Here is a 27,439-nt window from a genome sequence, read left to right as displayed (position 1 = left end):
TTAATTTGGTTTAATCACATATATACTCCTGAATACTGATATTGCCTTCATACCCCTGGGTTTTAAACATTTTAAAATCGGACTACTTCCTCCCAAAATGACTTGCAGTAGTTAAGAAGCCTCTTTCTAACTAATAAGCATAAGATCATTCAAGCCCAAACCAATGTGGGATTACTCTCATATAAACAATCACTTTCACTCTCAGACAACTAGCCTGAGATTTGGAGACGTGCAACTATATACTAGTAGACTTTTTTATCCACCGACAGAACCAATGCAGACAGACCCCTGTAATATCACCAAAATTGCCCACACATCCCCACCAATAAATAAAATTAACTTTAAAATTAGTATGTTAAAAGACAAAAACACCCTCATAAAATAAAATTTTCTATTACATAAGTGCATAAGACTGATGCAAGTAGCTCACATAAACCAAGGAGCCCAAATGAATCAGTCCATGAGTCTCAAATAATCTCATATTAAGTTGGTCCCAATTGTGGAGTCCACATTGTACAATTCATAACCACACAAGAAAGAAGAGATATAATGTCAACTTTATAAGAGAATTTTAAATCTAGCGACATTTAAACAGTAAGGGAATGTAGGCATAATTTTAAAACCAAGAGGTATGTAGGCAATTTCAGCAATTGCTCCTTTTAGTTTTTAGATGCCAGCCCCCATGCCACAAGCTGGAAGCAATAATCATAAACTTATCTTGTAGCACAACTAATATGTTCAGCATGGAGTGCAGTTTCCTAGATGTTGATCTCCCCATGTATCTCTTAATTATCATCACTCTTGTTTAAAAGGATACAACATCACCAACTGATTCTTCCACAACCAGTTGTCTAGTTTTCAAATGCATAAGATTCTAGCGTCAATAGTCCACCACAATTATATAGAAGAATACCTCCAAAAGATTATCAGATTTTTCTAGGCGCTTAACAAGGCCAGCTTGACGACATATTTGAGCTGCAATCTCATTATGAGGAAGCCCAGCAGCAGAGAAGAGAGGTATCTTCTGCCCTCGGGCAATGGAGTTCATGACAGCAATGGTGGATATTCCAGTCTGAATCATCTCTTCAGGATAGGTCCTCTCACTAGGGTTGATAGAACTTCCTGCACGAACATCACCAATAATCAGAATACACCCAGAAAATGCTCAAATGCAATCTAAATATATTCTCCAGTTAGAAAACGCCCTCTGAACTTCTTGAAATTACTTACCAGAAATATTCAAATAAGCCTCAGTTAATATAGGAGGGCCATTATCTATAGGTTTACCAGAACCATTAAAAATTCGTCCACGCATGTCTAATGAAACTGGTGTTTTCAGAACCTGTCAGTGCAAGATGAAAACAATATAAAAGTGATGAATTAATATAACCAAAGCGAAGCAGAGAGTGACAACAGAAAACGAGAAAATACAAATCAATACTAATTCAATTAACTCATCAGCACATAAATAGAAAGTTGATTAATCTCAAGTTTACAGAGATTAAACAATGAAAGAGAAAGCCATCATAAAAAGGCCTAAAAAAATTTCGATAACTTTGTACACCGTACTTAATGATAGATCAAGGAAAAAAGAGGGGTTTATTTGGATGGCGAAGAGGCAGATCAATGATGAAATAAATGCAAGCTGACATACTGCTAAATAACTGGCTTAACAGATAACAAAACAAAAACAATCTTATTGGCAATGGTTAAACATGCTGATCTTAGCTACATGTACATTAAATGAAAAAAAAAACGATATTTTCTAAGAAAAACAAAAACATATCAACAGAAAACACCCACAGGAAATCAAGAGCAGCTTAACTTATAAAGCATGAAAAATGCAGAAGTAAATATCTTTCCAAGAAAGGATGGTGGCAGAGCTTCAAGCCGAACGAAGTTGGTATGATGAGGAAACTTGGCAAAACATGATGAATCTGGCTCCCCTCTTGGGCGTGGTTTTCCATGGTCAGACTCCAGGACGGAAACCAGGATGGACACCAGATTTGGGAGTTCATCAACTCAGTTCTAAATGATCTTGATCTCTTGGAATGTCCTGGGAGTAGGATCTGCACGGAAGAGAGCATTAATCTGTCGCCTCCTATCGCAATACAACCCCTCCATTGTGGTGCTCCAAGAAACTAAATGTCAAAATCCAAGCGATAGCCTCGCTCGAGACCTTTAGAACTGCCCCTCACTGCAATGGTCGGTTGTAAATTTCATCGGCCTCTCTGGTGGAATCATGGATCTTTGGGATAGTTCTGTCTTCGATGCAGTCAACATCAGGCACGAAACTTACTCGGTGGGGATTCATTTTCGAGATCGATGTTCTGATTCTCAGTGGTGTCTCGTTGGAGTTTACGACCCCAATCGATATCGCGAAAGGAGGAACTTCTGGGAGGAGCTTTCTGTTAGGCTCTCTAGCCATGGATCGAGTCACCCGGCGATCTCCTCTAGCTTCCAGATTGAATGATGAGGAAGGGAAGGATTTGGGGTTCTTGGAACGCCCAATGGTGAAGGACGTGAGCCTTGAAAGGAGCTCCCACGTTAGGCCTCTTTTGAGAGAGAACCTGATCTCATTTAGACTAATGATCAATGCTTGTTTTCATTCCTTCACTTGACGCCCTAAATAGGTCAAGGAAAACATCAAAGGTTCTATAATTACAATTAGACCCTTATGGAACTTCAAATTACAATTAAACCCCTAAGGTACTGAAATACAAGTTTACTCCATCTATTCTCTTCTCCGGTTAGCCACTCTTGATGCTATGGAGTCCATAACATCACCCCCCTCCTGAAGAAAGAGCTTGTCCTCAAGCTCGAAAGTGGGAAATAGAGTCTGGAAGGACTCGAGTGTCTCCCAAGAGGCTTCTATCAATTCCTTGTCAGTCCACCGAACCAACACTTCCCAAGCGTTGTTAACTCGCCTGGCTTGAAGGATCTGAGCGGGCGTGGGCATGGACCTGCCATCTTTGAGAGGAGGCAGAGGGGTATGCAGCAGTGGTGAGTCTCCCTTGAACGGTTTGAGAAGGGAGACGTGGAAGACGTCATGGAGCTTGGCGTCTGGTGGTAGTTTCAAACGATACGCCACAGTGCCAATACGTTGCATGATCTGGAATGGCCCATAAAATTTTGGAGAGAGCTTATGGCGTTTGATGGCTGCAAGAGATAGTTGGCGGTATGGCTGAAGTTTGAGCCAAACAAATTCTCCAGGTGCAAAGGAAAGGGGACGGTGTCCTTTGTCATAAGTATGCTTCATAGTTGCTTGTGAACGTTGTAACTGAAGGCGGACTTGAGCAAGCATTGCATCTCTGTCGGCTAATGCTTGGTCCAATGCTGCTACCCGAGAAGACCCCGGTTCATAAGAAAGTAGTCGCGGAGGTTCGCGTCCATAAACAACTTGAAAAGGGGTAGTACCCAAGGCGGTGTGGTATGAGGTATTATAACAATACTCCGCCCATGCTAACCAACGAACCCACAGTCGGGGCGTGTCCCCCACAAAGCACCGCAAATACATCGCCAATGTGCGGTTAACCACTTCTGTCTGGCCGTCTGTTTGAGGGTGGTATGCTGACGAAAAAGCTAACTTAGAACCATGGAGCTTAAATAGTTCCCCCCAGAATTTACTGGTGAAGATAGCATCACGGTCGCTGGTGATGGTCTCCGGAAGGCCATGGAGAAGGACAATATTATCCATGAAGAGCTGAGCGACCTGTGTGGCTGTATACGGATGGCTGAGGGCCATAAAATGGGCATATTTCGAGAACCGGTCTACCACAACAAAAATAACAGATTTCCCTGCAGAAGGAGGAAGACCATCGATAAAATCCATTGATAGATCTGCCCATACCTGTGAAGGAAGTGGAAGTGGCTGGAGCAAGCCGGCGGGTTGTAAGGATTCTGACTTATTCCTCTGACAGATCTGGCACGCTGCAACATACTCAGCAATGACCCGCTTCATACCGCTCCAATAAAATTCCCGACAAAGGCGGAAGTATGTTTTCTGCTGGCCCTCATGTGTACTATCATGAAAGGAGGCAATAATGGCAGGAACGAGTACCGACGAAGGATGAAGATATATGCGTCCTTTATACAGAATGAGACCGTCCTGTAGTGTCCAGTTCTTGTCCTTGGAATGGTTTTCGATTTGAGCTTGTAACTCAAGGAGATCTGGATGATGGCTAGTATCCTGACGGATTGTGTCCAGCAAGGGCGACTTGGGGTGGCTCAATGCGTGCAAATGTGAATCCTCTAGTTCCCGGCGTGACAAAGCGTCTGCTGCCCTGTTGAGATAACCCGGTTTGTATTCCACTTGAAAATCGAATCCCATTAATTTGCTGAGCCAATGTTGTTGCGGGGATGTAGTAAGGCGCTGCTCCAATAAATATTTTAGGCTACAGTGGTCTGTCCTGATCACAAAAGGTCTGCCCCACAGATACGGCCACCAATGCTGCACAGCTTTGGCCAAACCGATAAGTTCCCTTTCATACGTGGCTAACTTGTGATGGTGAGGAGCGAGATGGCGGCTGAAATAGGCAATGGGGTGACCTTGTTGCTGCAAGACGGCACCAATCCCTCCCCCGGATGCATCGCATTCTATGATGAAATTTTCGGCAAAGTTGGGCAATTGGAGAACTGGTGCTGACCCTGTTTTAAGTTGTTAAATGAGGAGTCTGCCAACTGAGACCACTGAAAGGCATGCTTCTTCAGTAAATTATGCAATGGTGCTGCCAGGTGACCGTAGTCTTTGATAAATTTTCTATAATACCCTGCGAGACCAAGGAACCCTTTCAAAGCTGTAACGGTGTGAGGTGTGGGCCAATCCATCACCGATTGTATCTTGCTGAAATCTGGTTTCACCCCGGATGCTGAGATCACATGCCCCAAATAAGCTACTTCGGATGTGGCAAAGTCACATTTGGCACGATTGAGAAATAAATGGTGTGCTCGGAGAATGGTGAAAACCTGTCTCAATTGATGCAAGTGTGCTGCCCAAGTTTTGCTATAGACCAGGATATCGTCAAAAAAAACTAAAACATGCTTCCGTAAGAAAGGGCGAAATACCTGGTTCATAAGCACTTGAAAGGTGGACGGGGCATTGGATAGCCCAAATGGCATCACCAAGAACTCGTAGTGACCATGGTGGGTGCGGAAGGCAGTTTTTTCGATATCCTCTGAATAAACCCGAATCTGATGGTAGCCAGATTTTAAGTCCAACTTTGTAAATAGTTGAGAGCCGTGTAGCTCATCCAATAATTCATCGACCACTGGAATTGGAAATTTATCTTTGATGGTGCGAGCATTGAGGTCACGGTAATCCACACAAAAGCGCCAAGATTTGTCTGATTTCTTTACGAGTAATACCGGGGATGAAAAAGGAGAACGACTAGGCTGAATAATACCTTGGTGTAGCATTTGTTGACATTGTCGTTCTATCTCATCTTTTTGCACATGGGGATAGCGGTAGGGACGCACTACCACTGGTTCTGTGCCCATCTTCAAACGAATTCTGTGATCACACTCTCTTATAGGAGGAAGGTCGGTAGGTGCCTGAAATAAATCAGCATATTCGGCCAACAATGAAGCTAAGTTATCCCCTGTTGAAGGATCCACCGAAAGTGTGTGGAGGCTGCATGGCCTCTGGGCGCTATTGCCATGGAGGGTGATCGGATGGGTGTCCTGGTTAAAACTCATGGTCAGGGATTGGAAATCCCATAAGATCGGACCCAATCGCTGTAGCCATTTAATTCCCAAGACAAGGTCAAACCCAGCCAGCGGTATGACCAAAAAATCTGCTACAAAGGAGTGACCTTCAATAGTAAAGGGCACTGCTGAACGAACCCCACTGTGGTGACCTTGTCACCGTTAGCCACTGAGACTGATATTCCTGATTTCTGCTGTAGTGATAACCCCAACTGTTGTGCTGCCTGGCTGCTTATAAAATTATGTGTGCTGCCTGAGTCCACGAGTGCTAGCAGAATATGATGGTTCATGGTGGCATGGACCTGCATGGTATTTGTGCTATGCAGTCCGGTCATGGCATGGAGGGAGATCTCTGGTGTTTCCTCCTCGGTTTGGTCCATATCCTCCTGAAAGTCATCCTCTGAGGGGTCTTCTATTTCTACCCAAAATAGTCTTCTGCATAGATGGCCCTTGACGAATTTCTCATCACAATTGAAACATAGGCCCTGAGCCCTCCTCTGATCAATTTCTGCTTTTGTCAGACGTTTGATAAATCCCGGTGGGGGTGTAAAGGCTGGTGGTGATGGTTGGTTGGGAGGAGGCCTGGGGTGAGTGGGATAAGGGCCATGGGGCTGTGGGCGAGGTTGCCAAGGAGGACATTTGTTTAAGGACTCACGGAAGAGGCGCTGTTTGGTGTCCAATGCTCTTGCCAAATTCATGGCGTGGGCTAGGGAGGTGGGGGCTTCCAATTCCACTTCTAGGCGAAGGGGTTCTACCAGGCCAGCCGTGAACAAATTGACATAAAGTTCAGGTCGGACCAAATGACTTGCACGAGCAAGTTTTTCTTGGAACAATTTCTGATATTGTTCTATAGTGCCAAGCTGTTTTAGATTGACCAAATCCCCAATTGGGTTGCTGCGAAGCGGAGGACCATTTCTTTGAAAAATTTCCAATCATAGACCACAAATTCGTTTTTGAATTGATGAAACCACATAAGCGCTTCATCGAGCATGTGGAAGGCGGCTAATTGAACCTTGCCTTCGGGCAGAGTTCCTTGATTGGAAAAGAAATGATCACACCTGTGCAACCACATTAAAGGGTCGGAGGACCCATCATACGTTGGAAAATCAAGCTTTGTGTAGCTTGACACGGTAGGAGGGGCTGGATTGAGGCCCCCACGAGGTTGAGGTGTTTGGCGCAGGGGAGGAGGTGGAGGCGTTGGCAGAGGGTTGAGAGGATCTGCTGGACGTGATGAGGATGCCATCTGGACTGAAAGCTGGGTGAATCCTTCTTCCATGCGTGACAGCAACATCTGGAATTTTCCCTCCAAGCCATCGATTTGAGATTGAAGACCAGCATGGTTTTCTTCCACAAAATTTTGAATTTTTGCAGGTGAAGAGGAATCACCAAGGGTGGTCCTGTCTGATACCACGTTGTTAGGCTCTCTAGCCATGGATCGAGTCACCCGGCGATCTCCTCTAGCTTCCAGATTGAATGATGAGGAAGGGAAGGATTTGGGGTTCTTGGAACGCCCAATGGTGAAGGACGTGAGCCTTGAAAGGAGCTCCCACGTTAGGCCTCTTTTGAGAGAGAACCTGATCTCATTTAGACTAATGATCAATGCTTGTTTTCATTCCTTCACTTGACGCCCTAAATAGGTCAAGGAAAACATCAAAGGTTCTATAATTACAATTAGACCCTTATGGAACTTCAAATTACAATTAAACCCCTAAGGTACTGAAATACAAGTTTACTCCATCTATTCTCTTCTCCGGTTAGCCACTCTTGATGCTATGGAGTCCATAACACTTTCAAACCTTCATCTTCAGTGGTCTCTCCCGTGGTGTTTCGCAGGAGATTTCAATGCAATTCGTTTCTGCGACAAGAAGCAACCTCCAGCTACACACATCTCATCTTCTATGAGGGGCTTTGCTGATTTCATCGGTGGTAGTGAACTTGAAGAAATCACCCTCTCCGGGACAACATTCACTTGGTCTAACAGGCAACGGCATCCTATCCTCTCAAAATTAGACCGTTTCCTGGCCGACTCAAATTGGTTCCATCTTTATGAAAATATTTCTGGAAAAGTCCTCAATCGGGTAGGATCCGACCACTGACCCATCCTCTTATCCACCTCTTGTGATGGGGTCCTCCCCCATTCAGATTTGAAAACACTTGGCTCTCGGATCCTGATTTTGAAGTGCTCTTGAAAAACTAGTGGTCCAATTTTCTAGCATGGGGTCGACCAGAGTGGTCTCTTCCGATAAAGCTCAAATTCCTTAAAAAGAATCTTAAGGATTGGTCCTTCCAGCGTCGCAAATCTGCCAAAGAAAAGAAATCCTCTCTTCTCTCCAACATCGCTGAGCTGGATTCTTCGGAAGAACAAAGGTACCTATCTCCATCTGAATTTCCTCTCGCCTTTCTCTTCAAAGGGAGTTGCAAGCTCTCCTAGTTCAGGAAAGAATCAGTTGGAAGCAAAGAGCCCGTTTTAAATGGCTAACTGAAGGAGATGCCAATAAAAATTTTTTCTACTCCCTCGCATCGACGAGGAAGAGATCCAATCGAATTGCCTCCTTATGCGTCAATAATGAGGTAATGTCGAATAGGATCCAAATTACTAATGAGCTGCTCAGTTTTTTCACAGATCTATACACTACTGATGTTAATAACCGGCCCAAAGTCCAGCAGCTTCCCATCTCTGTCTCATCTATCCTCGAAGCCCCTTTCTCTCAAAAGGAAATTGAGAAGGCAGTCTTGGGCATGGCTTGTGATCGGGCCCTGGGACCTGATGGATTTAATGGTGAATTCTACCATCGTGCTTGGCCGATTATCAAGGGAGATATTTATAAGATGGTTGAAGGTTTTTTCATGACTAGTGTAGAATTTAGGATCTCATGAAAGGAACTTTAGATCAACAAGAAAGAAGAAGAAGAAGAAGAGAGAAGGAGAAGAGAAGAAGAAGAACGTGGAAGAAGAGAGTTTGGGTTAAGGGAGAAGAGGGTTGCGTCAAAAAGAAAAATGAGGGCTGGACGAATTTGTGGAAAGAGAGGAGAGTGCTTCAATGCCCTACCTCTTAGCCAATGCCTTTATTTATAGTTTTACAATACCCTTAGGGCTACAACTTGATAAAACAAAAGACATAAAAGGAACACATATTTACACTTTTATGCCATCTTTATGGAAAGTACCATATTTTACACATATGCCACTCCTTTGACGTGTGAGCTTCTTGTCTTGAGCTTGTGGGCTTGAGCCCATCTTCCAACACTCCCCCTCAAGCTGGAGGAGAAAAGACATCATAAATACCCAGCTTGCCACATATAAACGATAGGATTTTAGATGTAACGGGTTTAGTGAGAATATCGGCTACTTGCTCTTGAGATGACACATGTTTGAGAGAGATTATTCCTGCTTGAAACTTCTCCCGTATAAAATGACAATCCACCTCAATGTGTTTAGTTCTTTCATGAAAAAATGGATTTGAAGTGATATGAATGGCTACTTGATTATCACAATGCAGATTCATGGACCCCTTTTTATAAAAACCTAGTTCGGTAAGAAGGGTCCTAATCCATAAAAGTTCACTAACAGTATGGGCCATAGCTCTGTATTCTGCTTCGGCGCTAGATCTTGCAACCACATTTTGCTTCTTACTTTTCCATGTAACCAAGTTTCCCTCAACCAAAGTACAATATCCTGATGTAGATTTTCTATCATCAAGAGATCCAGCCCAATCTGCATCTGAGAAGCCTTCTATGTTGAAGTGTCCATGTTTTTTATACAACAATCCTCTTCCTGGAGCTCCTTTTAGATAACATAATATTCTCTCTAAAGCCTGCCAATGGGTAATTTGTGGTTTGTGCATGAATTGACTCACCACACTTACAACATATGATATGTCTGGCCTAGTTATCGTGAGATAAATCAGTTTTCCCACGAGTCTTTGATATTTGCCAATATCAATATCTTCTTCATTTCTGGCACATAATTTTACATTTGTATCCATAGGTGTGTCAACTGGTCTACAACCCTTCATTCCTGTTTCTTCAAGGAGATCCAAGACATATTTCCTTTGAGACAATATTATCCCATGTTTGGATTGAAGAACTTCTATACCCAAAAAATATTTAAGCATACCAAGGTCTTTAGTCTTGAATTCCTGACATATCATCTTTTTCACCTCTTGTATGCTCAAAGCATCATCACCGGTTAAGATAATATCATCCACATATACGGCCAATAATATTTTCCCTTTGACCGTATCTTTATAATATACGGAATGATCAACTGAGCATCGATGAAAACCAAACCGTAGGAGTGTTTGACTAAATTTATCAAACCAAGCCCGAGGGGACTGCTTAAGCCCATATAAAGACTTTTTTAACCGGCATACTGACTCCCCCTCAACCACATAACTAGGTGGTTGAACCATATAAATTTCTTCACTGATATCACCATTTAAAAAAGAATTTTTAACATCCAACTGATTGACGGGCCATGAGGAGTTAGCAGCAATAGATAAGATGATGCGTACCGAATTCAATTTTGCAATAGGAGAGAAGGTCTCCTCATAATCTATCCCATAGCACTGTGTATAGCCCTTAGCAACCGATCCATCCGGATTATGTTTCACCGAAAAAACCCATCGACAACCAACAGGTCTTTTACCTTTCGGGAGTGATGTTAAGTACCAGGTTTGGTTTTCGTATAAGGCGTGCATTTCTTCATCCATAGCCGCCTTCCATCCTGGATGTCTCAAGGCCTCCTGATACGACCGTGGAACGGAAGTAGAAGAAAGGGACGCAAGAAACTGAAAAAACTTGGAAGACAAGCGATGGTGAGACATAAAATTTAAGATAGGATGCGAAGTAGTACAGGAGCGACGTTCTTTTCTTAAAGAAATAGGCCGAGTATCAAATTCAGGCCCATACATAGGAGGAGAAGGACTTACCTCGGGTGGATCCGACAACTCCACAGGTGAAGGTACGGCCGGTGCATCAGGGGATGGATCCACTTCAAGATTGAACGGCACAAGCGAACAAGGAGTAGTAGAAGGACAAGTCCATCCTGGAGGAGCATCATGGGAGGAGTAGAAAGGAGTATCCTCACAGAAAGTCACATCCCTAGAGATAAGCATCCTCTGAAGGGTAGGATTGTAACTGACATAACCTTTCTAGGTGCGCGAGTATCCCAAAAAAATGCACTTCATAGACCGAGGATCAAGTTTATTTTTATGTGGAGATGTAACATGAACAAAACATGCACATCCAAACACTTTCAAAGGAAGAGAAAAAAAATCTTCACCATTAAATAACACAGAGTAAGGAGTTTTATGATGAATGACTGATGAAGGTAACCTATTAATGAGAAAGCATGCTGTAAGTATAGCATGAGGCCAATAGAAATAGGGTACCTTCATGGAGTAGAGGAGCCCCCGAGCAACTTCAAGAAGATGACGATTCTTCCTTTCAGCAACACCATTTTGTTGAGGAGTATAGGCACATGATGTTTGATGAATAAGCCCATTACTCTAACAAAATGATTTGAAGTCATGAGACATGTATTCCTTAGCATTATCAGATCTAAGGGTTTGAATTTTCTTCCCAAATTGTGTCAAGACTATAGCATGAAAATATTTAAACAAAGGAAGAATTTCGGAACGCTCTTTAAATAGATATAACCAAGTCACTCGAGTAAAATCATCAACAAAAATGACAAAATATTTAACTTGGGAAATATTTGAGACACATAAAGGGCCCCATACATCAAAATGTATTAGTTCAAACGAAGCAGTACTTGTAGTTGTAAGACGAGGAGAATATGTACTTCTGACATGTTTACTTAATTGACAAACCTCACAACTAATATTAGAAAGTCCTTTTAAAGATGCAACCAAAGAACGAAGTGAAGGGGTAGACGGATGACCAAGTCGGTTGTGCCAAAGTTGGGCCTCAGATGTAGTAGAAGATAATGCAGCTAATGGTGGAAGAGTGAAGTAGTACAAACCCCCCTTTTCATGGCCGCCACCAATCACCCGCTTCGTAGTGAGATCCTGAAAGACACAAGAAGATGGTGAGAAGGTGATAGAGCAATTTAATTGTTTGGTCAATTGGCTAACCGAGAGCAAATTTAAAGGAAATTGAGGAGCAAACAAAACATCTTGAAGGGGAATAGATGAAGTAAGAGAGGAGGAACCTTTGCCAAGGACCTTGGTTTGGGTACCATCAACAATAGTAATGAATTTATGAGGATAACAAGGAGATAAGGACTGCAACAAGTGTTTGTTACCTGATAGATGTTCGGAGGCCCCGGAGTCGATGATCCAAGAGGAAGAGGAAGACGATGAAGAAAGCATACCTGAGACAATAGTAGTGGCAGCAATAGATGATGAGGGAATAGATAAGGACTTCATTTTCTGAAATGCAGCATAGTCCTCAGTCGTAAGAGTCACATTTCCGGATGATGATTCAGCCTTATCTTCATTTTTCTCAATGTTAACTGAGACTGGGTTAGCTGTGGCCCAATCAGGCTTGCCATGAAGTTTCCAGCATGATGCCACAAGGTGGTTCTGACGACCACAATAAGTGCAAAGTTGAGGCTCAGTACGGAAAAAATTCTAACCCGTTCTACCACCACTATTTTCAGCCCCTCTCATAGTTCGACCCCCTCTCATACTTCTGCCCCGTCCTCGGGATGAGGAAGATGTTCCTCGATTTCCAGAGAACATCGCTGATGGAACATCAATAGGAGAAGGAGGGGATGGATCCGGTATCCTAAGTAATGTAGCACTAATATCATCGAAGGATGGAAGAGCAGAAGAACTTAAAAGTTGAGTTTTGGCCACCTCAAGGTATGGTTTAATATTCGATAAGCAAATGACTGCTGCCAAAGCTTCTCTTTGTCGTTCTTGAACGGCAATATCAGTGGAATATGGCTGAGCTAGTTTCCATTCTTGAAGAAGACCGCAAAACCGTGCCAAAAATTCATGAATATTATCTTCATGTTTCATATGCATCATGTTTTGTAAGACATCATATATTTTTTGTAATGAAGCTTGAGTAAAGCTTGGCACAAGTGTCCCATATGTTCTTGGCGGTTTCCAAGTGGACCACATTGTTGGCCACCTGCTCTTCCATGCTATTAATGAGCCAACTTATCACCATGTTATCATCCTTAACCCACTTGTGGTAGGACACATCTTCTTCATCAATCGGAGGAGGAAAGTTAACAACGTGGCTCAAGAGGTCATGAGTAATAAGAACCCTCCGAACCGATTGTGACCAACTCATGTAATTGGAGAGACCTCTAAGTGGAATTGTAGTCATACGGAGTATATCACTCTTATTACTATTGTATCCAATCTCCATAATGAGGCAAGTAAAATATGGAGGTCAAGGGAAAAGGCCTTCTTCAAAGAACAATTACTCTATGTAATTTGAAGAACCCGTAGACCAAATCAATCACCAACAAAAGAGAAAAAGAACCAATTTCTTTCACACGGGCAAGCACCAAATTATCAACAAATTTGTGCCTTTAGAAAGTGATAATAACATCCAACCATCACTCAACTTCTCTTGTATTCATAAGAACAAAGAGAAGAAAGTAGATGCAACCGATTAGGCCTTAATCCAAACTCCAACACAAACGAGCAATAGACAAAAATTTAGAGAAGATTTAACGACAAACCAAGACACTTGGAAGAGATTTATCTTCAACTCATGGGAGACTTCAACGTAAGAAAAAATTCAATTGTTGAAAGTTAAAAAAAAAAAGGAACTACAAAGGGTAAATGGCTGTTGCCATTTCATTAAACATAGAATGGGCATCCAACAACATAACACAAACCCATGAGCAACCTAAGTAGGAGAAGATACAATAACATGTGCTAGAATTCTAGCTCAAATGAGATGGATCCAAATTACATAAAGGTAATTGAATTTCACCCATCAATCTTAATAAGATGCAAATAGCAAATGATCTTGATCACTCTTGTAATTGATTTACAAGGAGTCAAGATTATAACATCGATTTAGTCATAGAAATAAATCTTTACAACATATAAAGATTTATCTTGACTTGATGTGACTCAAAATTCAAGAAGTAAAGAAAAACAGTAAAAAGGAGTATGTAAATAAGAAAAGGAAACAAAAAAAAAACGTAAATATGAAGATGATGAACTTATCTCTTTATGACTGAACTCCTTTTACAATTTCTTAAACAGATTTCATAATAACTCCATGAAGAGATCCTAAACTCCTTGCTCTGATACCATGTAGAATTTAGGATCTCATGAAAGGAACTTTAGATCAACAAGAAAGAAGAAGAAGAAGAAGAGAGAAGGAGAAGAGAAGAAGAAGAACGTGAAAGAAGAGAGTTTGGATTAAGGGAGAAGAGGGCTGCGTCAAAAAGAAAAATGAGGGCTGGATGAATTTGTAGAAAGAGAGGAGAGTGCTTCAATGCCCTACCTCTTAGCCAATGTCTTTATTTATAGTTTTACAATACCCTTAGGGCTACAACTTGATAAAACAAAAGACATAAAAGGAACACATATTTACACTTCTATGCCATCTTTATGGAAAGTACCATATTTTACACATATGCCACTCCTTTGATGTGTGGGCTTCTTGTCTTGAGCTTGTGGGCTTGAGCCCATCTTCCAACAAGTAGCATCTCCTTCCTCAGCATGGGAGCTTCTTTTATCTCACTAATCCCCAAGATGAGAAACGTTGAGACCCCTGGTGATTTTCGCCCTATCAGCTTGATTTCAAGTTCATACAAGAGCATTGCTAGACTCCTTGCAAACAGGCTCAAAATAGTTCTCCCTCTTGTGATCAGCCATGGCCAGAGTGCTTTCTTGAAGGGTAGAAACATCTTGGACTCAGCTATGGCAGCGCACGAACTGTTCGATAAATTTTCTAGCGCGAAGGATCCAATTTTTATCCTTGAGTTGGATTTAGAAAAGGCTTTTGATAGGGTAAATTGAAGTCCCTTGGATGACATCATGAGTAGCATGGGCTTCGGAGATCGTTGGAGATATTGGATTAGGAGTTGCATGTACTCCGCCTCATACTCTCTTATCTTAAATGGAACAGTTTGTGGTTGCTTCAAGGGATCTAGAGGATTAAGAAAGGGTGATCCTCTTTCCCCTCTTCTTCTCAACACTGTGGTGGAATTCCTTTCTGCTATGCTAGTTTTGGCCAAAGAATGTGGATGGCTGCATCCAACCAGCAGCTCCTCGGCTTTCAACATTCCGTGCTTCAATATGCGGATGACACTTTGTTTTTTGGAGCAGGAATGTTGGACAACATTAAAAAAGTAAAGGTTGTTTTGGAGATCTTTGGAATCTGCCCAGGTCAGAAAGTCAATTGGAGGAAAACTTCTTTGATTGGATTCAATTTCAACCCAAACTTTCTCTAAAAAATGGCAGAGGTGCTTGGTTACATAATCTCATCCACCCCTTGCACTTACCTTGGCCTTCCTCTGTTCACTGGTTGTATTGGCAAAGATCTTTGGATTCCAGTAATAGAGAAGATGGAATTACAATTTGCATCATGGAAGGGTCATTTGTTTAGCAAGGCAGGAAGGTTGACTCTTTTGAAATTATGTATCGTTAGCATTCCAAACCATTATCTATCCTTCATGCCTTGCCCAACTTCTGTTTGTCAGCAGCTTGATAAAATGAAGAAGCACTTTCTTTGGAGAGGGAACAAGCCTGACTTTTAAGTACCATTTGGTTAACTGGGAGGAAGTTTGCCTCTAGAAGAATTTTGGAGGTCTCGGAATCCGGCTCTCCAAAGACATGAATCAGGCTTTGCTCCTTAAATTGATTTGGAGAGTCAATTCATCTGCTCCAAACCTCTTGGAAAAATATGGTGTTTTCAAAGCTCTGCATTTCCTCAAAGTGGTGGATAGATGGGGGAAATAGAAGGAATTTATCTCCTATATGGCGGTTGCTCTATCTCTTAACTCCTACTTTCTCCGCAGCAGTCTGATTCTATGTTGGAGATGGCCATCTTATCAAATTCTGGGAAGATTGGTGGTTGGGGGATATTCCTCTTCAGAACACTTTTCCTAGCCTCTTTAGAATTTCGAGATTGAGAAATAGTACCATTGATGAAGTCGCTGATAATGGGGGATGAAACATTCAGCCTCTCCACGGCTTATCTGATTCAGAAGGTCTTGAAGTCAATCTACTGTTGGACGTTTTGCAGCCAACCAGAATCCAAGCTAACAAATTAGACAAATTAATCTGGTGGCCAGATAAAAGTTGCTCCTTCTCTCTCGCCTTCACCTATCTTGCTATTCAAGGAGAGATCACCCAAACACCCCCCCGTGGTTGGGGGATATGCCTCTTCAGAACACTTTTCCTAGTCTCTTCAGAATTTCGAGATTGAGGAATAATACCATTGATGAAGTCGCTGATAATGGGGGATGGAACATTCAGCCTCGCCATGGCTTATCTGATTCAGAAGGTCTTGAAGCCAATCGACTATTGGACGTTTTGCAGCCAACCAGAATCCAAGCTAACAAATCAGACAAATTAATCTGGTGGCCAGATAAAAGTGGCTCCTTCTCTCTCGCCTCCGCCTATCTTGCTATTCGAGGAGAGATCACCCCCCCGATGGTTGGGGGATATGCCTCTTCAGAACACTTTTCCTAGCCTCTTCAGAATTTCGAGATTGAGGAATAGTACCATTGATGAAGTCGCTGATAATGGGAGATGGAGCATTCAACCTCGCCATGGCTTATCTGATTCAGAAGGTCTTGAAGCCAATCGATTGTTGGAAGTTTTGCAGCCAACTAGAATCCAAGCTAACAAATCAGAGAAAATTAATCTGGTGGCCAAATAAAAGTGGCTCCTTCTCTCTCGCCTCCGCCTATCTTTCTATTCGAGGAGAGATCATCCACCCCCCCGGTGGTTGGGGGATAGGCCTCTTCAGAACACTTTTCCTAGCCTCTTCAAAATTTTGAGATTGATGAAGTTGCTGATAATGGGAGATGGAACATTCAACCTCGCCATGGCTTATCTGATTCAAAGGGTCTTGAAGCCAATCGACTGTTGGACGTTTTGCAGCCAACCAGAATCCAAGCTAACAAATTAGACAAATTAATCTGGTGGCTCCTTCTCTCTCGCCTCCGCCTATCTTGCTATTCGAGGAGAGATCACTCGGGTCCCAAGCATGCAGTAGAACTCACATGGCGTCTCAGTGCGTGCACACCCCTACCCCCCCTCCAATCTTCATGTGGAGTGCTGTCCATAATAAGATTCTCTCTGCTAACAACCTCAAAATTTGTGGCCAACTCGGAGTTGACCACATTTGCCCTTTCTGCCATGACCAGGAAGAAACTGTTAGCCACCTGCTTCTTTTGTGCCCTTTTTCTTGGGGGATTTGGAGTCGATTCTTAGCAAAATTGGGCTCCAACTCTGCTTCCCTAAGGACTTAACAGCCACTTGTCGTATGCTTGCTGGGACTCCTATCCCCAGTCTTGGGAAATTGATGATCTTTGCTATATCCGCATTCATCCCCTGGGGTCTTTGGCTGGAGAGAAACCAACGAAGATTCAATGCCAAACTCAACACTCAAGATAGAGTCATTGAAACCATCTCAGGCAATATTGCTACTTGGCTTCACTCTAGAAAGGCCTTCTCCCCTTTCTTTGGATCATCCATCAGGGATAATTGGAGAGCCTAGCCCAGCTCCACCTCTCCTTGAAGCCTCTTGTCATCTGCGAATGGACCCTGTTGAATATATGGAAAAGTGAAATACTTCATTGACTTCAATAACTTGTTGTAATCAGAGTACATGACCCTCTATTTATAATAGAGGAAGGTAGTAGAGTCCAATTACAATAAAACTACCATTGTCCCAATTACACCCAAACTCTAACACTTAAAGATAAGTCCTAACATAATTGAATAACTCAATATAGATAAAAGACAAAAATAACTAAAACTAAAACTCTTATTTGACGTGACCATAAGATAAGATACTTTTGTGAGTCCTTCTTGATCTTTCAACTTATGTGATAAGGATGTCAGCTCATGGTAATCATTGTGGATCCTACTTCTTATGGGTTTGGGCCCATCTTGTGGGTGTTCCTTGGTCGTGTGGGCTTGAGCTTATCTTCCAACACTCCCCTTCAAGCTGGGGGTGAAAGAACAACATGAACTCCAAACTTGCTGCAAATGATGTATAGAATATTTTTGTATAAAATGGCACACTTCCAATATGCCTTCATCTTCCAATACTCCCCCTCACGTTGTTGCGTCCTTCATTGAGGCCCTGCGACATTATATAAGTGAGAGTAAAAATCACTCCTAGCCGGTAAGCCATTGCTTCATACTCCAGTCCTAATACTAGATATAGGGCACACTCCGTCTTCTATCGGCATTGCTCTAAAGTGTCCACCACCGTGTTCCTCCATAGGACAACGACTCTCAAGTGGTAGGAGACATAAGAGCCATTACAGGGGGGGGGGGGGGGGGGGGGGGGATAACATAGATGGAATAATAAGTCCTTCGTCATGGTTTCCCAATGTGATATATAACACGAAAGAGAACCCAATAAATAATGTCCCCAAAGAGACATAATAGCAGCAACTGTATCTAACATGACCATCTTCCAACACATATAACACGAACCAAATAATGAACTTTGTAAAAGAACCCATGAAATAATCCGATATAAAAAATTCTTCTTAGATGCACAAGCTTCATCTTTTGTGCTCCCCCTTTCTTGAATATTTTGGTTACATAAACTTTTCACAACATATGAAATAAAATACCTCTTTCTTGTACTTCTTCAAGTTCTCCCCCTCAAGCTGGGAGGTAATGGCAGTGATCCCAGTTTGAACCAAATATCATAGATGTAGCAATAGGCCCAAATAACAGAGATTTATAAATAAGCCCTCAAACCAAGGAGAAGTGAGATATTTTCCTGTTATATCAACTGAAAAAGTGACACAAAACAATCGGCTTAAATTCAGATTTTCAATGTAACAGTATACCAGCATGACCTTTGATTCTTCCAATGCAATATATCTTTAAATATAGATCGGATTGAAATGAAATTTTCTTCGTCTGAAACTAGAATTAAATATATTTCATCCAAGTATAACATCTCTTAATAAAATATAATTATAAAAAGATAAATAATCTGATAGGTTTCGGTCTCTGTCATCTGGCCGAACTAAGTACTGTTTCTCCTATTTTTCCAGAATGACCATTGACTCTTCTAAGATCAATATCTCCTTATAAAAAAATTATACCAAGAATTGGTTGAATAGGTAAGAAAATAGACTTACATATCTTTCTTTTGATATATAATTCTCCATAAAAATTCTCTTTCTTGATAGCATAATATACCTTGGAAGTTGAGACTTTCAGCTGCCACTCGAACCTCTTTTTCAATCTGACCTTTGCTGCTTCAAATATCGATTTCTCTTTGTAGATAGCTCAGATAAAAAATTGGTTAAATAGGTAAAAGAATTGACTTATAGATATATTTTTTTTTTATATATTTCTCCATATAAAGTCTAGTTCTTGATAGCAAAAAACACCGTGGAAGCTGAAGCTTTCTGTTGCTGCTCTAACCACTTTAGCAATCTAACTTTCGCTCATTCAAATATCGATATCTCTCTGTAGATAACTCCGATGGGAACAAATTGATTTTCTTTGAAAATTAGACTCAAATATCTTTCCGTCAATATATAGTTTTCTATATTACTATAGAGGTAAAAAACGCAAAGAAAACTATGGGTGTAGGGACTGAAAAAAATAACTACGAACCTAGACTTAGGGTTTAAGGTTTAGAGAAAAGGATCACATTACCTCCGTGAGTTGACCAAGTCAACTCACAAAACCTACTCTGATACCATGTTGAATTTATGGAAAAGTGAAATACTTCATTGACTTCAATAACTTGTTGTAATCAGAGTACATGAACCTCTATTTATAATAGAGGAAGGTAGTAGAGTCCAATTACAATAAAACTACCATTGTCCCAATTACACCCAAACTCTAATACTTAAAGATAAGTCCTAACATAATTGAATAACTCAATATAGCTAAAAAAAACATAACTCAAACTAAACCCCTTCTTTGACGTGACCATAAGATAAGATACTTGTGTGAGTCCTTCTTGATCTTCCAACTTATGTGATTAGGATGCCAGTTCATGGTAATCATTGTGGGTCCTACTTCTTATGGGCTTGGGCCCATCTTGTGGGTTTTCCTTGGTCATGTGGCCCATCTTATAATAATCTTAGATATGTGGGCTTTCCTTGGTCGTGTGAGATTGAGCTTATCTTCCAACAGACCCCACCTCCTGCTGGAGTTCTTAAGCTTAATTTTGACGGCTCTTCTCTTGGTAACCCTGGCTTAGCTTGTTTTGGTGGCGTGATATGTGATTCTTTTGGGAACCAGATTGTCTCTTTCTCCGGGACGCTAGGTATTGCAGAAACCACGACGGCTGAACTTCAAAACTTTCTCAATGGGTTTCGTGTTGTTCGCGATCATTGCTCCGGACCTATCCTGATCGAGGGAGACTCTAAAGTGGTGATCGGTTAGTACCAGAATGCCTCTACTCCTCCGTGGTGCCATTGGGATGCTTTTTTTTGAAGTTTTAGATATTGTAAATCTCTTGGATTGTTTCTGTTCTCTCATTTCGAGATCAGCAAATTCTATGGTTGATGCTCTAGCCAAGCAAGGAGCCTCCTTGCAATCTCTTGTTGTCAAGAGTTAGCTCCTTTTGTTCTCTCTTAATAAATTCACATTTCATAAAAAAAAAAATGAAAGAAAAGTACATGAAGACTTTAAAATATAGATTTGTTTCACTAGGCCATTCAATGATTAGCCAACAAAAGATATTGCACTGCATGCCAAAACAAATCCTTAATGGAAACAAAGCATCTAAACAATAGGTTTAGTTGGACAATATGGTAGAAAGTTCATCAAACACGTGCCCGTCATTATTTTCTCTTTACAATTATAATGACCAAAATTTTGGTTATGCTATGTTCCTTTTATCTTGCAAGGTTATAGAACATTACAATGTGATTATATATCAGCATCATTTCAAAAAAAAAATGTGATTATCTATTTCCCACGTCTTATATATTAAATCAGGAATTTGAACTGAATTATATGGCCAAATGTAAAAAAATATATGTACACAACAGACATTGAATAGGCAAAATAAATAATTTTTTTTTAAAAATACGTATCTCTCCCAAAACATAAAATTGATTTACCTCGCCAGTGAATTGCACAGTGGTGTACTTGTTGTCAATTCTAGAAGTTCCTTAAAAAACCTAAAAACAATGTACTTGTTATTGGAGATCACAAGAAGTTTCTTGAAAACACAAAAAATATACTCCATGGGAATAAACATCTAAAGAAGAATGCAACAATGATGAATAACCTGTACAACAACTTTCTCCCCATCAACTTCTAGAACCTGACCTCGTCTAGTTGTGCCATCTCCCAAACGTATGTTGACAATCTCTTGGAATTTGGGACCCTGAGTGAGTGAACAAGAATAAGAAAAAGAAATTGCATGCCAAAGTGGTGTAAGCAAATTGAAATTCCAAGATGAGAAATTGTAATGAATATGTGCCAGATGAGAACCCACATGCATACCTTAACTTTGTCCAAAATAACCAGGGGACCCGCAACTCCAGAAATAGTCCGATACTCTGTATTATACAGGAGAAGATCATACACATGAACATTCTTGGAGATAGGGAAAGTGCAATAAAATGCCATTAACCTCATGAAGACCATGATTTTGCAGGTTTATAAGCTAACAAAAAAGAAACTGAAAGATTAGGGAGACCTGTCAGACAGGCAGGTCGAAAGATAAATTACAGGATATTCCACAATTTGATAATAGAACTTGAGCTATTAACTTTCTTTACCATTAAATCAGTGTAAAGGAGCCAAGACAGGGGGGGGGGGTTGTTGTTGTGCGGAACTCAACTAAGAAAACTATTGAATCCAATAAACAAGTTCTATAGCATCTATAGTATATTTAAAAACTAAAATGTAGAACTATACAACCCTGCCGCTGAGCTTACCTCCCACCCCAACAAAATAAACCTTTAAGAATAAAACATGAGGAAGAGAAGTGATGAAAACATTACCAGTTAGATGTAGTTGAGTTTACTTGCAAGACATAAATTAAAAGAGAGCACAACTCTCTCTAATTTTCCATCTACTTGACATTCTAACCATTTTTTCCTTATAAATGAAAGAACAAGATGAAGTAAAAAGAACATGAGTTAGAATCCTGTGTTACATAACAAGATAGATTTACACCCAATCTCCAATGCTCCAAGGGAGTAGAACTCTCTCTAATTTTCCATGTACTTAGACATTCTCCAATGATTTTTAAGCAAAAAAAAAAAAAAAATGAACATGTAAAGAACAAAAGTACAAGAAAATTTTATGTGGTTCAGCCCTAGAGCCTAATCCACGGAAGGAAGGAGAGAGGGAGAATTTTTTAATTGAATCAGGATGAACTTAAATCCTTAATTAAGGATTCAAATTTCCTTAATTTAAGAAATCAAAAATCAATCAAGATTTTTTCTTGATTTTAGAAAATCATTTGATTGATTTGTCATATATTTCCTAATTTATTACATAGTTTAATTCCAAAATATTTATTTTTAAAAATAATTTCTCTTAACATTCCCCCTCAAATTGTATTAGGGGTAAGACGAAATACAACTTGTTGTGCTACAAGATAGAGCCTCCATCTTGTGAAGGGGACTTTCTTTGTGGTTAACGTCATCGATAGTGCGATAAATAACATATGGATTAATGTGGTTATGGTTGTGGGTGCCCATCCGACTAGCACATGCTATCACAATCTTGTAAAAACAAAATTTTATACAAGAAAATAATGTGATGAAAAACTCAGCAAATATGAGGTGAAATAATGGTAATTGGTGTATGAAAAATATATTTGTTAAGGAATAGTCCCACATTGATTAGTGAGTACAAAGTTCATGAGTTTATTAGTTGGGAAAGAGGTTTTTTAAGTTGACTAGTCATTTTGGGATAGGGCTTTGGACCCAACTTAACATGGTATCAGAGTAGGTACTCATATGTGGGCCTACACCTAAAAACTATCTACTTGTAGAGCCACAAAAGAGGGCCTACACCTAAAACTATCCACTTAAGCCACACAAGAGGGTGGTCTACACCTAAACTGCCTACTCGTAAATTATCCACTTGTAGAGCCACAAAAGATGGTCTACACGTGAGGGGGAGTGTTAAGGAATAGTCCCACATTAATTAGTGAGTACAAAGATCTTGAGTTTATTAGTTGGGAAAGAGGTTTCCTAAGTTGACTAGTCATTTTGGGATAGAGCCTTGGACCCAACTTTACAATATTAATATTATATTTATAAATAGTTTAGGATATGAGATTGTATCCCTCACACCTCTATTCCTAACACCAAAAGAGGACAAAAATATTGCCCCATTGATTCAATAAATAAACCCTTTCTCAATCCTTCCCATTTTTAAAATAATAAATAAAGGATTTTTTAGACAATAAATGATGAAAATTTCATAAAAATTGAATGAAAATGAGGGAAATAGGACTAATTTTTGTTGGAACCAAAAATTGGTCAGGTTACGGGTAAAAAATTGAGAAAACTAAACCAAAAAAAATAAATAGATAGCGACACGGGTTGGATCTGCTATTCGGATTGCGTGTCGGATCCCGATCTGAGAAGCAGAACATGTTACAGAGAATGGAAGTAGATGCGATTTTGGTAGATTTTCAACCGATTGTCCAAATCCAATCCGGAACTATGCATCAGATTATGCGGCGGATCCTTGAGTCAAAACCAAACCTACACGCCGGATAGACACACAGTTAAGCACTGCAGAATTGGTTTGACCATATCGGGTCTGCGCACGGTCCAAAGTCAGAGCCAGTTTTTGAAACCGGATACGCGAGCCAAGCTATCCCATCATCTTCCTCTCGACGCAAAACGACCCAAAATTGAAAAAAATTCAATTTCAGCATCATTTGTTGATGAATTTTGACGAGACAAAAGAGGAAATACTCTGATTTGAGTCCTCTTTCAAAATAATGTTTCAATTTAAATAGAAAATCACAATATTGAAATGGAAAAAGTGATTCAAGAACACGGTGCCCGTTGGTGAAAAATACCAAATTATAAACCATTTATCAATAGATTTTGATGAAAACAAGAGGCAAAATGCTCTTAAAAAAGCGACCTACCTAATGCATCAATCAATTTGAATGAAATCATGGAAAAGATATGGCACATAAATTATACAAAAATTAAGAGCGAAAACAAAATAATAGCTATGGCCATCGGCTTTGATACCATGAAAGATTTTTGAGCGAAAATAAAATTGAACATGGAAAGAAAAAAGTGCATAAGAAAATTTTATGTGGTTCAGCCCTAGGAGCCTAATCCACATACATAAAAATAGAGGGAGAATTTTTTATTAAACCATGATGAAATTTTACATCAATACAAGCCTATTTATAGGTTGAAGAAGGATAATTTGAATTCTTAATTAAGGAGTCGAATTTCCTTAATTTAAGAAATAAAAAATTAATCAATAATTTTTCTTGATTTTAGGAAATTGATTGATTTGTCACTAATTTCCTAATTTATTACATAATTTAATTCATAAAATATTTAATGTATAAATAATAATTTAACAATTCTAAGAAATTTTTTCTATATAAATGAAAGGGAACAAGATGAAGTAAAGAGAATATGAGTTGGGATCCTGTACTACATAACAAGACAGATTTACACCAAACATACGCATCCCGATCTCCAATGTTCCATCCTCCATCTCAGAACCTTTTTGTGCAACACCCATTATCAAACTCCAAAGCTACATACATCCCATCACATTATGGTTAGTATAAGAACAAAATTAATATAAATTAAATAAACAAAAATTTAAAAGTAAATTCCTCTAAGTTTGAATATTTTTCCAGATTCAACAGCTAAAAATAGACAAGGTACTTGAGAACTACCAAGGAACCCTATGTAACAACTAGACCAAATTAGAAATCTTGCATCAATTAAATGAACTTTAGATGAAATTATGTCCAAGATAATTTCACAAATTTGATTTATGTACAACTACCTAGTTTCATATGCACAACCAACCTGAAAAGCAAAAGCTGAAACTTGGCATGCATGTCATGTGTAACAAGCAAAACAGTTATACAACATTTTAGTTTTTTTCTAACAGTAATTAAACGTGTGAAAGTACTGCGGGCGGACATGTTACTCAAGAGTCATCACGGAAAATAGTCAACAACTGAAAACCTTACAAGTTCCACCAATGTTGAACTCATTGGATATGAGTATAATGATAACTAACTACAAGAGGTTCCAAATGGGAAACCAAATAGAATAGAGAACCAAAACATACCAAGAGAAAGAAAATATGTACACGACAGAACAATCCTCCGGCATTAGGGCATACAAGAAATCCTTGAAAGCTAACCTAACTTCACCGGTACCCTAAAATCCAATAAAATGCCCACAGCCTGATCGATTCAAGCTTAAAAATACATTTGGGAAAACCTACAGGAGAAAAAGACACAGGCGTAATTGAATTAGCTTGGGAATATATCACTTGCTCGGAGATATTAACAAGTTCAGCAATTTTGTCAGAGCTTGCACTGATCAGGTCGATGTTCTACTCATAACACCAAAATTTCAGATTCCATGAATAAAATTCATAATTCACCAACCACACAAGAAAAAAACGAATGGAAAGATCTGAGAAGAGAATACCTGCCTATCGAATCTCAGATGAAGAGAGATGAAGAAGAAGGGTCGGACCCTTAACACGTATACAGATCGGATCAAATTGGAAAATTATGGACAAGCTTTTGTAGATTGCCTCTGCGAGATTCTGTATAATTTCTTTTCTGCTTGATATTGTTTGAATACCCCGCTTTTTACCGTGAAAAGATGTTTTGGTAAAAATTGTGATAGTAGGATACGCAAGTGGTTTGTCCTGTTATACGACCCCTTGAAGGAATATAACATCAGATACTTAATATCACGCCACAAGAAGATAATATAGAACAAAATAAAAATAAAAATTAGGTAAAAGAAACAAATTTGCTAATTTTAAAATCTTTGTGCAGACTTACTGGCTTAATTGGCTTAAATTAGACCCAGTTCATCTATTAGGTAGAGTAAGCTTTTGATATGAAAACTAATCACAACTCAATAAGCATTACTTGTTATCTAGTTGATCCAACTGGTTAGTGCAAACAATAGGTTGCATTCGAGAAGCTTCACTCAGCCCCTCCTCTTACTTCTCCCCCTTTCTCTTTTTCTATTTCTTTACAAATTTATTTTTTAAAAATATATATATTTTTAATATCCCTTTACTTCTTTTCCTTTCGAAGACTAGCTTACCTCTTACATATGTTGTTCTTGGGTTTTATACTATCTTCATATGATAGTTCTTCTTTTATAGACCATTCTTTAAGTAATTTTGAAGATTATACATCTAAAATATTCATTTGTAGTTAAATGCTAATACTTTATCGTCATCAAAATCAGGGAATCCAATTTTTTATTTAAGTCAACATAAGTCTTTGAGCCTCAACCATGTGAAAAAATTAGAGGGCACAAATTACGTTTATAATTCATGTTTATTCCTTTGTTCTCTTAGATGTATTGATCCTATGTCCAAAAAGTGAAGGGCCCTTGTGCAATTATTTTAAATTTAAAAATATAAGAAATAAAAAGAGGAGAGGATCGTGGAAAACGTGGATCTTTATTTGATTCTCGTACTTTTCTAAGACTTTTCCTTTATTCTCCTTCTTCCTCTACTATTGAGTACCCTAAATTCTTCTTTTTGTTTTTTCAATTCTTTTAAGTTAAATCTATTCTAATTTAAGAGGAACTTTCGTTTTTATGGTATCAGAGCAATGCATGACATGCCTTGGCATGGGAGGTGAAGTTTTGAAAGTATGCAAGTGAATATCTTGAAATCTCATCAATAATAGGTATTGTTCTAGGGGTGTTTGATGAAAAAAAAAAATATTTAAAGTACAAGTTTTTCCTTAATTTCATAGTGGTTTTTTTTCTTATTAAAATTTATGTGCTAGAAGGTTGAGTTTTAAATGATGGATCTACATTTGAACAATTTACATACGACTTGATCATGAAGTTTGTTCATGTGGAGTGCATCAAGTGAAAAAGGTTGAGATCTATCCAGGTTTTACTTTTATAGAAACTCTTTACTATTGATATCTAGAATGAATAAAGGTTCATAATTTGATTTGACATTGATGTAAATGAAAAGAACACATTTATTCGAGAGTGATTCGGTATATGTGTTTGTAACTCATCCACATAAGCCACAAATTCTACAATTTTAGCTATTGGAGATTATGGACCTATTTCTACTATTAAACTAAATGGAAAATTTTTTTTTCTGTGGTCATGAATTATATAAGTTTATGTTGGTGCTCGTAAGAAGAAATTTTTTTTGCTTGATCCGCCACCTTCCAATCAGTCTACAACTTAGAAAGCATAAAACTTTCTAATTATATCATGACTTATGAATAGTATGGAGTCCAATCTTCAGAGTCAGATTATCCATTGCAAAATTGCATTTGATATTTGGCAAGGACTTAAGAGAAGAATGTCCCATGAATAGAATATGTCCATGTTGTATGATCCATATTCTAGATATTTTACAATTTAAAGAGGTCGC

General features: G+C 39.4%; 1 pseudogene; it reads right to left on the bottom strand.

Annotated features, from left to right (window-relative positions):
* LOC137953011 (V-type proton ATPase subunit B 2-like) overlaps positions 1-24,562 on the bottom strand; it is a 29,331-nt pseudogene extending 4,769 nt beyond the window's left edge.
* Between the last annotated feature and the right edge of the window lie 2,877 nt (positions 24,563-27,439).

Source organism: Aristolochia californica, unplaced genomic scaffold, assembly GCF_029961685.1.
Source record: "Aristolochia californica isolate CCGP_79_NKW_82.1479 unplaced genomic scaffold, dmAriCali1.0.hap1 SCAF_16, whole genome shotgun sequence".
Classification (NCBI taxonomy): Eukaryota; Viridiplantae; Streptophyta; class Magnoliopsida; order Piperales; family Aristolochiaceae; genus Aristolochia; species Aristolochia californica.
This window is presented reverse-complemented; position numbering and strand designations above follow the sequence as displayed.